This window comes from Helianthus annuus, chromosome 11, assembly GCF_002127325.2.
Source record: "Helianthus annuus cultivar XRQ/B chromosome 11, HanXRQr2.0-SUNRISE, whole genome shotgun sequence".
In the NCBI taxonomy this organism is placed as follows: domain Eukaryota; kingdom Viridiplantae; phylum Streptophyta; class Magnoliopsida; order Asterales; family Asteraceae; genus Helianthus; species Helianthus annuus.
In genome coordinates, this window is record NC_035443.2 from 62,509,996 (window position 1) to 62,525,431 (window position 15,436).

General features: G+C 36.5%; 1 non-coding gene across 1 annotated transcript; it reads right to left on the bottom strand.

Annotated features, from left to right (window-relative positions):
• Window positions 1–10,642: 10,642 nt before the first annotated feature.
• On the bottom strand, window positions 10,643–10,713 carry TRNAC-GCA. Its single transcript has one exon. It is a non-coding gene; the product is annotated as a tRNA-Cys (tRNA).
• Window positions 10,714–15,436: the final 4,723 nt, after the last annotated feature.

The following is a 15,436-nucleotide window of genomic DNA, read 5'->3' on the forward strand; positions in this document are numbered from 1 at the left end:
TTCTAAAATAATTTTTCACAGTCGTTAAGCAAAGTAAAAGTGTTTTAAGTAAACTCGAAAATGTGATTTAAAAAAGAGATTTTTTATTAAAAGGGGTTCAACGTTTATTCGTCAATGTTTTCCTCTTTTGATAGGTCTGTCGCAAAACGTCTATCTTTCCCCGTTTGATAGATTCATCGTAAGACGCCGATCCAACCACATAAATCAAGTATGGTGCTTAACAATAGACTAGTTCAAAAGCATGACAATTTTTTCCTAATTCCCTATAGTTATGGCTCTGATACCAATCTGTCACACCCCAACCGATGGCGAAAACATCGAACTGAGACGAAATAGATTGCTTATTACACATAACACTAAGTCATGACGAGTATTTAATAATAAATTTCATTTCATTGCTAAAAGAATCAATTACACTGTTCGAAATAAAATACAACAAGTTGAAACAATACGAAGTACAATACAACAAGTATGTAAATTTTAAATGCGTTTCTAGGCATCCTACTAAGTTTCGTGCATCATCATCATCATTATCCTGCAACATGTTTTAAAGTGTAGTTCAATACAAAGTATTGTCGACTATACAAGTTTGGTGTACTAGCATATAAGTATAAAAATGAACAATCCACATGGCAAACCTAGTTATCAAGATTAACGTATAAATTGGCATGTGAACAAATAAGTCAAACCAAGGTTTAACATAAGTATGAATGAATGCTTTAACATAACCTCACGTTCACGGGTGGTGCGTTACTCCTATAGCACCATACATGTTAAGGGTAGACGCGTACGAAGTTAATGACAAGTTTATCATAAAACTAGCAAACCCAGAAAATACGAATCAAGCATAACATATTAGTAAGCATGTATTGGATTGTTTGTATGTATGATTGCATAAAAGTATGTATGTGTTTTTGTATATGTAAACATGTTGCACCCAAAAAGTGTAAAAACGGTAAAAAGGGCATTGAGTATACTCACATTATTGCTAAAGCTTTCCGGTTATCCGTGTATTGACGAGTTAATGAGAATAGGAGGATGAATGTGTTCGATGTTTGAAGTTTATGGAATGTTTTCATATGTATAAAAGTATATGTATGCAAAAGTATATCTCGTCTAGACACTCGTTTGGACACTAGGTTTTTAAAATGTTTTCATGGGTTACTTTTCTTCCGTTAACTCTTTTGATCGGATTGTGGAAGCACACGGATCGCGATCTTAATCAAAGGCTAAGGGACTGCCACATAGAAAGTGGGCAAGTGGAGGTTTTTCTCCAATTCCATGCCATCATTGTATTCCAGGATGGCCTGGGGTGATGACACGTGTCCAGACGGTTATAACCGTCTGGTGGTGCATGATTTGAGTTTTCTAGAAGATTATTGCCATAATCCAGTGTGACTCTTTGCTGTGTGGTATTAGTTTAGTAAATAATATCCAAGTCTGGGTATTATTTAGGCAGAAGTATCTGCTAGGATTTTTATCCTTTTGCTGTAGAGAAATGGCGCAAGGATTTGCTTACTTCCTTTTGGCGCTCAAGTGTTGTCTGATATCTTTCTTCTAAGCTCTTTCTGTAGGACCAGTTGCGCGGCCGCGCAAGGTCAAAAAAGGGCTAAGAGGTGAGGTTGTGGTATGGTCCCAAGTACTTGAAATGAGGTTTTTGGGACCTTACCCCTTCAGTTTCTTAGCAAAACGATCTCATAACGTCTATAAGTTTTTATAAGCATGAGGGAAAAGTTGGTTTGGTTTCCGATTGAGAACAAATGTCTTTAATATAATGCTATAAAGTGAGCGTGTGATTAAGTCGAGTATAAAGTTCGTGGACAAGAGACTCATTAGACTGATTAAGTTAATAGGTATCATTTCATAAAATTTTGAAAATCGGGTGTTAAAACATTTAAGGTGTGATTAAGAATTTCGTGTATGGGATTTATGTAAAATAGATCGTAGGGTAACAAATACATTTTGGTAAAACAATGAATTTTGAAATTTTGCCTAAGTAGGGATTTTGACAAAATGATAAACGATTTAGGTATAAAACTTGATCGTGTGGTTGGCATAATAAAGTCTCATTAAAAGAAAGTTTGGTAACGATCACTAAGGTTGGGGAATCACCCCTAACCCGTTTGTGAGGTCGTTTTTTTAGAAGGGAAGGAGTGGAGCTAATCGTCAAGGTAAGGAAATCACTCCTAGCTTGATGATATGCCTCCATTTTGGGATTACGAGTAATGTAAATCCTGTTGTTGACGTTTTTGAAATCATGCATGTGAATAACGCTAAGTGTATGTAAAGATTTAGTATGATATGTGTGTAATCATTGTGAAAATAATTTGAATTATGAAAAGGAAAAGTTTGTATTGCGTTAAGCATGAAATTGGTTCTAGTAAAATGGAGGTTTGATTAAAACTTGGATTGTTCCAAAACGGAACTTTTGACTAAACCAAAGTGGTCGAAGGTTCTTTTAAGTTTGGGAAGCATGCTTGGGCCTAATAGGTGGAATACTCTCGCCGAAATTTCAGTCAACGGTATTCACCCTTCCGGTTACTACATGTTCCAAATCAATCGAAAATTCGAGACTTGGCAGGATTTTGAAAATCAAGGAGTGGGACTAGTTGACAAGGTGCGGGTTTCACTCCTAACTTGAAAACGTCGTACCCTAAGTTTTGTTAGTACTCGTCGGGTCAAGAAAGTTAATTCCGACATGTTGACGAGGGTCCACTAGATTTGATATGGAAATTCTCCATCAAGGGGAGGATTTCACTCCTAACTTGATGGCGAATTTTGTACAAAAGAATAAGTGGATTGAGAGCCGTTCACCAAATTGTGGGTTTCACGCCTATTTTGGTGAAGTCGTCTCGTTTGTATAATGCGAGTGTTTTTGAGTTTAACATGATCGTGTAAAATGCCTTAGGAAAGGCGTATGTTTTGGAATAGTAAAAATAGACATGTGCACATAAAGGATGTTCAAGAATTTAGCACATAGAAGATGTTTCAAGAATTTAGAACATAAATCAAGTATGGTCAAGTATGGTGCTTAACAATAGACTAGGTCAAAAACATGGCAATTTTTTCTTAATTCCCTATAGTTATGGCTCTGATACCAATCTGTCACACCCCAACCGATGGCGGAAACATCAAAGTGAGACGAAATAGAATCAATTACATATAACACTAAGTTGTGACAAGTATTTAATAATAAATTTCATTTCATTGCTAAAAGAATCAATTACAAATTTTGAAATAAAATACAACAAGTTAAAACAATACGAAGTACAATACAATAAGTATTCAAAGTTTAAATGCGTTTCTAGGCATCCTACTAAGTTTCGTGCATCATCATCATCATAATCTTGCAACATGTTTTAAAGTGTAGTTCAATACAAAAGTATTGGCGAATATACAAGTTTGGTGTTCTAGCATATAAGTATAAAAATGAACAATCCACATGGCAAACCTAGTATCAAGATTAATCTATAAACTGGCATGTGAACAAACAAGTCAAACCAAGGTTTAATGCAAGTATGAATGAATGCCTTAACATAACCTCACGTTCACGGGTGGTGTGTTACTCCTATAGTACTATACATGTTAAGGGTAGGCTCGTACGAAGTTAATGACAAGTTTATCACAAAACTAACAAACCCAGAAAATACGAATCAAGCATAACATATTAGTAAGCATGTATTTGATTGGTTGTATGTATGATTGCATAAAAGTATGTATGTGTTTTTGTATATGTAAACATGTTGCACCCAAAAAGTGTAAAAACGGTAAATAGGGCGTCGAGTATACTCACATTATTGCTAAAGCTTTCCGATTATCCGTGTATTGATGAGTTAATGAGAATAGGAGGATGAATGTGTTCGGTGTTTGGAGTTTATGGAATGTTTGGGTACGGAATTAACTATAAAAGTATATGTATACAAAAGTATATCTTGTTTTGACACTAAGTTTTTGAAGTGTTTTCATGGGTCCTAACGTGCTGTAGGATCGATAAACGACCTGAATGAGTCGATCAGAGTCAAATCAAAATCACTAGAGAGGCGAAAACACTCTATCCACTGAGAATCGGTGATAGAATGGAGTAGAAACAGAGATGTATACTTAAAACAGGTTTTTCATTGATTTTCAACGTTAATACACGGAGAGAAAACTGGCAGCACCTCGTTACAACTTCTCCAATTCGTACCAAATGAAAAACCCAACCTCCCTATTTATAGGAGATTGATTTCGTACGAAATGAGAAGATCCATTTCGTACGAAATGGCAAAGCTTCATTTCGTATGAAATGGCCAAACACCCATTTCGTGCGAAATGGCTTACATACACACATAACTTTACATTTTGACACTATAACCCCCTATTACAAGCTACCGACATGACCTACACTGTTGACGTAGGCGATAGACATTATGTACTAACAAACTCCCCCTTGGATATTGTCGGAGTCTTCAGTCACTCAGGTTGTCTTCAGCACTTTCTTCACAGAGACTTAAACTTTCCCTCCCTCTGCTTAGGTTTTCTTTTCAACAAACTCTTCAGCTTTTCATTTTCTTTAGCAGCTTTCAAATGTTCTTCAGCTTGCATCTTCATCCATTTTCCTCTCAACTCTTCACGTGCCTTCCTTTCTTTTTCAGCTTTCATAGCTTCCTCTTTCTCAATCTTTCCCCACTTAGTCGACCATGCATTCTCAGAGTTAATTCCTTTCTGAAAGCAGATAGTTACAACTTTCTGAAACTGCATTGTGTAAGATCGGATTCTGACCCGAACGAGTCAATCAGAGGAGTTTGATCAGATACAGGTGCGGAAAACAAGTACCTGACGTAGAAACAGCTAGATATTCTTCTTAAATCACTTTTCTGATTAATTTGACAGCTTTTACATGCAATTCTCACACCGGCAGCACCTCGGTATGGAAATCTAGAAGTTACAAATGTGGACCTCTCATATGGTATTTATAGGTGAGGTGGACCTCTTATTCGGCATGTCCGTATAAGCGGTCCAGGTAGGTGTGAGGTGGACCTCTTATTCGGCATGTCCGTATAAGCGGACCAGCACTCTAAAACACCTAAACTCTCCAGTTTTCTCGTAAAAAGCGCCCTAATCTATACAATACAATGAAAAACTCGATCTAAGACGAAATCATCAGATGTAGTGCACCAACAGACTCCCCCTCAGATGTTGATGGAGTCGACTATCGAGTCACAACAATGCTGTGTCTTCACATCTTCAGTCTTGATCAGCCTCTGGGCTTTCCTTTCTCACTGTCTTCAGACTCCCCCTCTCGATTTACTGGCATTCCTTTGTTCTTCAGTAACATCTTCAGGATCGTTGTCTGTCTGTTCATTTAACATCTTCTCATCTTTTCCTGCAAATTCTCTACCCAAAACATAAGTTTTACAATTTTAGAATAATGATGTATGCACTAAACAAACTCTTCTACAAATCAAACTGAAACATTATCAGTGACAATATTAATGAACCACTTGAAAGGTTAAATTGTGAAAACATTTGATTCCACACAAACACTCCCCCTCAAATATTGCTCATCATGTTTAGCACTCGGAATTTTGAAAATCAGCTTTCCAATATCAGTTGTCGGAAATCTTTTTGACTTTTTCAAAATTTTATGCTAAAAACACTGAAAATCTTTTTGAATTTTGGAATAGAGAAACATGTAATGCAGTAATGAAATATTTACAAACGATATTTTTGTGAGTTCGTGTAAGAGGATCATATCAGTTTATGAGACATGTCACCAACACCGTTAAGCTTCATTTCATTTTAAGTTCTAAACAATTCACCTAGATTGTCAGTATGTTTGTCCACTTAAATTTTCACACAAGTTTCAACTGATCCGAGATACGATATTAATGTCTTAAGAACTTAAACTTATCCGTGTGTCCCACTACTTGAATATACTCTCGTATCCAGATCCCAATATTCAGTCTTACAGGTGAGTATACCACAGCTGATATCTGTTCAGAGGTTAAATGCGAGGGCCGTGAGAGCTCAGGTCGATACTTCCGTATACGCAGAGAGATGACGGCTTCGACTTTTCGGTGTGTCCCCTTTAGAGGATCTTTTGATTTCAACAGCAGCGACTATCAATTTTATTGTTTCATCAGCTTGCTGAGGGCGATGCTATGTTTCAAGCATTTGCGTAAAGCATTATCCGGGGACTAGGTCAGTACTTCCATACAGCAGAAGTCCTGGGATAATACCCCAGATATCACTGAGCATAAAGACCTAGTATCTCAGAATAAGGGACCTTTCAAACAAGATTTCAGGGGTTACCTATATATCCAAGTTTGCGTTAACCCACAGAACAAGCAAGTTTGAATTTTAGGTTTATATCTCGTCACAATCTACTAAATGTGTAAAAACCTACTGGCACATCCTCAGTGAGATTGTTTATCACATTTTATCTTTACATTTCTTTAGCATGTTGTGACAGTCCACTGATGTACTATCATTTCCTCTTTTCACAACGAAACTCATTTTTCATTTTATCATGTTTTTGTACTTTTCAAATTTTCTAATGTTTTTGGATTTTCTGAAAATTTCTACTCCCCCTAAAATGCAAACACATTTCAAAGGAAATTTGAAAATAACTAGATTCTTAACACACTTGAAAACATAGAAAACAACACAAACTGTACAAAAACTTGACAACTAATATCAAATCGCCTCAATTCTCCATTCACTAGGCATAAACAATCTGAACTCCCCCTTTCACAAACCATTTTCTCATTTAGATTTCAAAACACTGAAGTTTGTTTTAATCAAAATGATTTTTCCGGAAAATGTGTTTGTTTTTACCACTTGTAAGTTTACCACTTGGTTAAGTACGGGGATATAGTTCATCATCTTGTCAGTTTATCAAATGTAGTAAATCAAGTACAACTCAATGTCCCTGATTTACCGTTTTGCAATCAAGCAACCTGTATCACTTGTAAAATAACCATACAATACCACTTGTATGTATGTACAAAATGCCGATTCCTGCTTCGCACTTACCAACCTGGAAGCTCCAGCGTAGTCATTCAACCTGCAAAATTTTAACAATTTTAAGACTTTTCCATACAAATTCATAATACAAGAATGATGCCGATTCCTGATCCACGATTACAAACTTGGGATCTCCGGCAATGCATTCGGTCCACCCGTAAGTGACTGTGTTAAACTCGGTGGATCTTTCCCTTTTGTAATTAGCCCCTGTTCACCATCCTTCTCGAGTGATGATGACGATAATGGACCGATACGATCTGTCGCAACTTGCGATTTGACCGACGGAGCAAATTGAGTAGAGGGGTGAATCAGCAAGAAAATATCATCATTGCATGGTATATCCGAGTCTTCCGTGTTTAACGTGCAAATAATTTCCCCTTCGTTAACCTCCTGACGACAAACTCATGCTCATCGTAAAATAACGAATCTTTCGATTCGTCGGAACATTGATTACCAGGAATCTCTACGTTCGGGCTTGCATCTTTTGCATCTTCGTCCATTAATAGAATATCATCCTCGTTTGACAAGTTGAGAAGCGAATCGGTATACTCAATACAATTGATTAAACCGTGAGGTCTGTCTCCCAATATGGACCCTAGGTGGGCCCCATCAAGCTCCGGCAAACTCGTATCATCATGGAGCGTTAACGCTTCTTCTACAACCTGATGACTTTCCGCATTGTTCTCGTCAACTGGCATATCGGGTGCACGGATATCTTCCATCGTCTTCCACAGTGGCACCCTAGTTGACGGTGACGGAAACCCCCCGATTGTGTGAAACGACGCGCTACCGTCTGAAATCGGGGAGTTAAAATGATGTTTCCCTCCAAATATATCATTTTTCGTAAGTTTTTCACTGGGAGGAGTTTCCGATGGGGCCGGTTTATCGATACACGTAGCATTTTTCATCATCGATTCATTTCGTGAAGAGGATACATCTACATTTTCAACCGACTTATTGCATCGTTCCAAATGAAAAACATTAGCGGGATTATCAACAACCGTAGTTGTGACGGTAGTAGCATTAGTAGGTATACTCCCTAATGATTCCGGAAACGCCTGTCGTGAAATCTCGAAATCTTTTTGCTCGAACCCTAAACTATTTACAAGACAATCGTCTAGCATAGTGTCACCGTCATTGGTTGTACCATGGCCTTCAAATTTATGTTCTTGGTGGTTGTCAAAAAACCGAAGATTTTGAGAGCTAAGAAAATCGTTTTTTATTCTTTTTCGCATGGCGTTATAATGTCTGCGTACGCTTCCATGTTTTCTCTTTTCAGGGACCTTTTCCCCTCTTAAATTGTCTAATTAAAATTCAACCATGTGGGCAGCAGCTTGATTAGAAACATTCGGATCAAAGAGAAGAGAACGCCAGCGATCTCGAAGTTCGCGAAGCGTAAAGTTACGAGAAAACTTTACTGCCCCTTTAGCAAGTGATTGGAGAGAAGCTCCATTCTCAATAGAAGTCCTGAGCAACTGATCGTCTTCAGGAATCTATGGAGAATGAACAAAATCCGTTGCTTTCATCTTCTCCGATGAACAAAAACCCTAAATTCTCCAGTTTTCTCGTAAAACGCGCCCTAATCTATACAATACAATGAAAAACTCGATCTAAGACGAAATCAACAGATGTAGTGCACCAACACATTGCCTGATCTTTGTCTTCAGCTTTGAACCCAATCTTGTTAAAAAACAAACATTCTATATCTTTCGCTGAGCAATTTACTAACCACAATGGATCATACACATAGATATGTCTAACTTCATTTTCCACTCTGTATGTGATCACAGCTTCAGTTGACAAGCAGCTGTATACCCAACACAAAAACCCTTTATGGAAATTTTGCTCCATCTTCGGCAGTGGAATATTCTTGATCACTCTAGGCTTCTTTATCTGCAAGATAGTTTCTTCTGAGCCTGTCACTGGATCTATCCTCTTCACTTTCTTCGGATAGTGAGGTTTCCAGTGTTTGAAATCTTTGAAAGCTTCATACTTCATTAGGCCCTAAATAGGCACATCATGCTTTCTGACAGGATAATTGAAAGTTTTAACTTTTGGAAGTTCTTCAACGTCCCACCAGGGCAAAGACATGATGTCCTGAATGTACGCAAAATACTAAACACCATACTCTCGACGGATAGCATATGCATTAACCTGCGGCAGAAATCCCCAACTGATAATGCCACCCAAAGACACTTCCCTGTCTCTCTTGTAAAACTTCAGTGGTCTTTTAAACTTTCGTTCAGTATCCTTTCTAAACGATTTCTTCCGCTCTTCCCGCTGTTCATCTTTCGACGTTCCATCAAAATTTTTATTCTTTAAACATTCTTCAACTTTCCTTCTTAACTCATCTATGTTTGCTTGACTGAAGAATTCAACAAGCGTCGGAAAATTAGACGTATCAACATTCACACTTTCTTCATCACTGCAATCTTCAACTTCAACTCTATCATAGTTGTCAGCCTCTTCAACATATTTATACTGATAATCGGGCTGCTGATTGATGTCGAACTGATTCAGCTCCTCTTCAAAATCAAACTTGATGTTAATCTCTTCGATGTGTGTCATCTTGATGATCTCATCCAGAGTATAAGTATGCCTGATTTCACCTTCTTCTACATTAGTTTCAAGACGTAAAATCAATTTTTCACTATCATCAACATTCTTATCATCAACATGCTCCCCCTTACCTTCAGCATTCTCTGGCTCTTCATTGGCATCATCTTGAAGATAATCATCAACATTTTCTTCATTTGACTCTTCAGAAACCTTGATACCTGAAGTACCTTGATCATCGTCATTCCCATCATTATCATCATCATGACTACTTGCAGAAAACACATCATCTGCATCATCTTTCTTAACCTCATCATCATCTTCTTCTTCATCATCTTCCTCATCATCTTCTTCATCTACATTTACAACATCATCAACTTCAACATCTTCTTCAAATATACCAGAAACTGCAGAGATAGGACGAGGATTTTGAATAGGTGATTCATGACAACATCTAAAAGGCTTTCTGGTCCACCCACAAAAATTCTAGGCACGCCACAATCTTGTAATAAAATAAATAAGAGGGTCCATTCATTTTTTATTGGCCTTCAAAGTAAAAATAGATCAATTGCTATCTATTACAAAATTTTCCTATTTGATCTAATACGTACCCTTTCCCGATTGTCTCTCTGAAGGAGTTGAGAGATAGTATATTATACTTTTGACGAGGGGTTAAAAATTTTTTTCACTTTTTATTTTCTATAAAAAAGGAAATTATCCATCTCAATCTAATCTAATAGTGATTGAATGCCTAAACACTCAGAGATTCTCGCAAGTCTATATATGTAGATTATAGTATAGAAAGAACTTCCCCCAACCAGTAGTTAAATTATCTGCCGGCTATCCAAACCCAATCAGTAGACATTACATTAGTAGTAGAAAGGAATCGGGAAGTCTTTCTTCGACCATGACAATCTTTCTTTTCATTTTCGATTCAAAAATTGGTTTACAAAATATCCAGAACGGATGTTTAGAATCAATCAAGTATTAATAGTCCCCTTATTCTGTTTTGCTGGATAAAATTTGGTTGAGTTATATCAGCAGAACAGAATAAGAGATTTCGATTCGTTTGTTGATGAGGTGGCACCCGGATTTGAACTGGGGAAAAAGGATTTGCAGTCCCCCGCCTTACCACTCGGCCATGCCGCCAAAACGATACACAATAGGATCAAAATTTCCCTTTTGGGTTGTATTACTAAATTTTAGTTTATTGTACTTGCATCCTGTTTTTAATCCTTTTTTTAATTTAGAAAAATTAGAAAAGAAACCATTTTTCCCCTTTTGATTGTCTTTGATCTACCCCTTCAATTGATTATATAGTATCTCAAAACACACAATGCCAAAAAGCTTCCCCTCACTTTTATATTGAAAAAGAAAATGTATATTTTCACTAAAAAAACCAAAATTGATGACAAATGGGAACCATTAACTATTCGTTGACTGAGAATTCGTGAATGATTATTGGATTTGAATCTAAAATTTGGTTTAGCTAATGACATAAGAAAATACAAATTGATACATACTTAATTGATTCTTTTGAATCAAAAACCCTTCTCAATTTCCATTATAACAAAAATGATAAGTATATGTAAACCCCAGAACGGAAATTGTTACAAAGATACAAAATTGGCTATTTAGAGTATGTTGCCTATAAATAAAAAAGAAAGGGAATTTTTTGGAACAAAAAAAGGCCCAGCTGGGTATTGACCGGGCCAGGCCAAAAGAATGTGACAGAAATACTTTCTTTAATCCTTATTTGATGTGTAATGTAAATTCAGAAACACCTTCAACTTGAACGCTTTTGCCTTTATTTTTCATCTCAGCTTCAATCTCAGCCTGACGACGAGCTCTAACTTCCTCAAGTTGGATTTCTTCAAACCTCTATTCCACAGACTTCCTGATCAAACATTCCGATACTTTATTCATCATGTACATTTCGTGTTCTTTCTTTGCATTAATAGCTTCCAGCTCTTTGTTCTTTAGCTTGAAATACTCATTCTGCTCATCTCTGTGAGCCTTTTCCTCTTCTAACTCAGCAATACGTACTATAAGAATATCAATGTCAGATTGATTGGCTTCAATTCTTTTTAACAAAGACGAGTTTTCTGCTTCAACAGACTTGACACGTTTTTCAAGTTTCTTTTCACGATCTATCAACTTATAGGATCGTTGTACGACCTAAACGAGTCGTTCAGAAGCGTTCTTGATCAAAACGAAAGGCAGAAACAGACGTTTCGATGTCGAATCAGCTTGATTTACACTTGAAAGTAGTTTAATTGTCGTTTGTATTGATTTGACAAAGTTACAGATCGATCCGACACTTCGGCAGAGCTTCGCTACTGGAATTGCAAAAGTTACAAATGAACTCTCAAGTCACTTATTTATAGGATTTCCATTCCCCATGAAACTGACATGTCCATTTCGTGGGGAATGGCCATTTCGCATGAACTGTCAATCAGCACTAAAACCCTATTTCTTTGACTACCGAGCTCTGGTTTATCCTATCTAGATACAAGATTCGATACAAGACGAGGTCGACAGACATATGCACCAACATACTCCCCCTTGGATGTTGATGAAGTCTTCGGGGTCGACTCTTCAGTATGAAAAGTCTCCAGTCTTGATCAGTCTTCATGCTCTTTCCAAACTGTCTGACATTGTAAGCATCCTCAATCTTCTCTCTTCTCTTTATCAGCATTAACAGCTATATTCTTCCTTGGATGTTGATTTCATAAATTCTTCAGTATCAGCAGCTTCTATCTCGAGCTTTGTTCCAAGATCTGAATCCGGCTCTTACGTCCTCAGACTCCCCCTTTCGATAAGCTGAGATCGCAGTCTGGAATTCGTCTGCACAAACTCTACCCAAAACATAAATTTCATATTATGACAATTTTAATTTTGGCTTACCACTTATAATTGGAACATTCAGATTTGGCTTCATTTAAACATTTCAAAATTTATTCTCATTTCAAACACAATCTCCCAACCCTGTTTTCGTCATGTTTAGCACTCGGAATTTTGAAAATCAGCTTTTCAACATCAGTTGTCGAAAATAAGATTAAATGAAATCTTTCTTATTTTTCAAAATTTTATGCTAAAACACACTGAAAATCTTTTTTGATTTACTTTTTAATGAAAAGCAGTAAAGAAATATTTACAGACAATATTTTTGTGAGTTTGTGTAAGAGGATCATATCAGTTTATGAGACAAATCACTAACACCGTTGACCTTTTTAGACTTTAAGTTCTAAACGATTCACTTAGATTGTCAGTATACTGATCCACTTAAATTTTCACACAAAGTTCAATTGTTTCGAGATATGAGATTTAGTGTTTTAAGCACTTAAACTTATTCGCGTGTACCACCTCAGAATATACTCCCGTATCCAGACTTCTATATTCAGTCTTACAGGTGAATATACACTAATGATATCTGTAAACGGGTAAATGCGAGACCATGAGAGCTCAGGTTAGAACTTCCGTTTAGACAAAGAGATGATGGCTCGTCTTTAGGTGTGTCCCGTTTGGGGATCTTTTCTTCAACAGCACATGATTAGCATTCTTCAATGTTTCATCATTTTTTATGCTGAGGGCGGGCTTTATGATTAAAGTTGTGCAAAGTATTATACGAGGACTAGGCTATTGCTCCCGCAAAATCAGAAGTCCTGGTATAATACCCCAGATATCATCACGCACAAAGACCCAGTATGTCAGAAATAGAAAATCTTTCAAACAAGATTTCAGGGGTTACCCATATATCCGAGAGATGTTCCCCACGAGATAAGTAAGTAGTGATATTTATGTTTATATCTCGAAAACAATCTACTGAATGAGTAAAAACCTACTGGCATATCATCAGTGAGACCGTTTATCACTTTTGACTTTCCAAATCTTTAGCATGTTGTGATAGTCCACTGATGTACTATCATTTCATCTTTTTCACAACAAAACTCGTTTTGAATTTTTCAATGTTTTTTACTTTTTAGATTTTATCATGTTTTTGGATTTTTCAAATTTTCGAAATTTCTAAAATTTTTACTCCCCCTAAAATCAAAAATATGTTTCAATTTTTGATTTTCAAGGAAAATTTGAAAATAAATGCAGTAAACTGTACAAATAAAATGACAACTGTTATGAATTGCTTCAATTCTCCATTCACTTGGCATAAACAATCAGAACTCTCCCTAACAACAAACTATTTTCCCATTATGATTTCAAAACACTTAAGTTTGTTTTAATCAAAATGGTTTTTTTCGGAAAATTAGTTTTTTGTTACCACTTGTAAGATCGGGGTTTCATCACATTGTTCTTTCTACCACTTGTAAAAACTATCACTTGTATGAAAGTTAAATCAAGTTCAACTTAATGACCTTGATTAACCACTTGTAAGTTCTTATCAAACAAAAACCACTTGTAAATCGAAATATGACAATTTGCCAATTCCTCAAGAAAGATGCCGATTCCTGCTCCACGTTACCAACTTCGGACCTCCGGCAAGTCAGGATTTTTTAATCAAAGAGTACAGACACCCAAGCCTGACCGGCTTTAGGTGTAACCTATTCAATTTTACTCAGGGTTTGAACATTCCTTTTTGCTTCACAAAATTCTTTTACCCCTTTGGCCTTACCCTCGACCAATTTTCCAAAAATATTTTTCACTTTTCCATTAAACACCTTTTCGATATCAAATTCTTTCTTTTCAGCATAGAATTGATTCGAAATTTCAACTTTTCCAACTTTTGATTTTAAATTTTCAGCCCGCAATGGTGGAAAGTTGACCTCATCCATTGGCGGTACTGACTTTTCTCATTTTGGTTCAACTGGTGGCTCCTCTTGTTGGTGCATAAATGTCTGTTAACTTCGTCTTGTATCATGTAATGTGTCTGGATAGGATAAACCAGTGTTTGGCAGGTCAGAAAACAGGTTTTGGGTGTGTTTGTGTAATTTCGCACGAAATAGCATGTGTTATTTCGCACGAAATTGCCAAGTGTAATTTCGCACGAAATTAGCATTGGCTATTTCGTATGAAATTACAACTCTATAAATACCCTTCCGGCTGAATCATTGTAGCGATCTTGATTTCGAAGCCGAGGTGCTGCCAGTTTGTCAAACGATCAGGATCGCTTTGAAATCATTAATAAAAGGATAATTAAGGAGAATCAAGCTGTTTCACGTCGATATTACTGATTCCGCCTTTGATATTGATCTTAAACTCTTCTGATTGACTCGTTAGGGTCACACGACGATCCAACAAGTGGTATCATAGCTCAGGAAGAAGAGTTTATACCAATTCAGCTTGTTTTCATCACTTCTACGCATTCTTTTCAAAATTAAACGAGATTTAACGGACAAATTGGATTGAATTTCACATATATCACGTAAAACACTGTTTTAATGAATCCTTGAAAGAATTGGACCAAAATTCGAACAAAAACTTGATCAATTTGACAAAAAGATGACCGAAATGATGATGTCAGCATAATTTCGCACGAAATTGTCAGCTGTTGTTTCGCACGAAATTACGTTTTGTGGGTAATTTCATTTGAAACTGCTGGTTATTCTGCACGAAATTAGATTTCGTTTGAGGATTTCGTACGAAATTACTATTTCGCACCAAGTTAGCCTAATTTCGTTTGAATTCAAGCTAATTCCTCGCGAAATTACATTTCGCTTGGTAATTTCGTTTGAAAACACAATTTCGTGTGAAAGAATCTGATTTCATTTGAGTGGTATTTCATTTGAAGGCTGGTATTTCGTTTGAGTTCTAGTTTCACGTGAAATATAATTTCGCGTGAATTGATTTCGTTTGAAACTGTTGTTGTTAAAATTCAAAAATTTTTCTAAGTGTTTGTTGATTGTTTCAGATAAGCGAA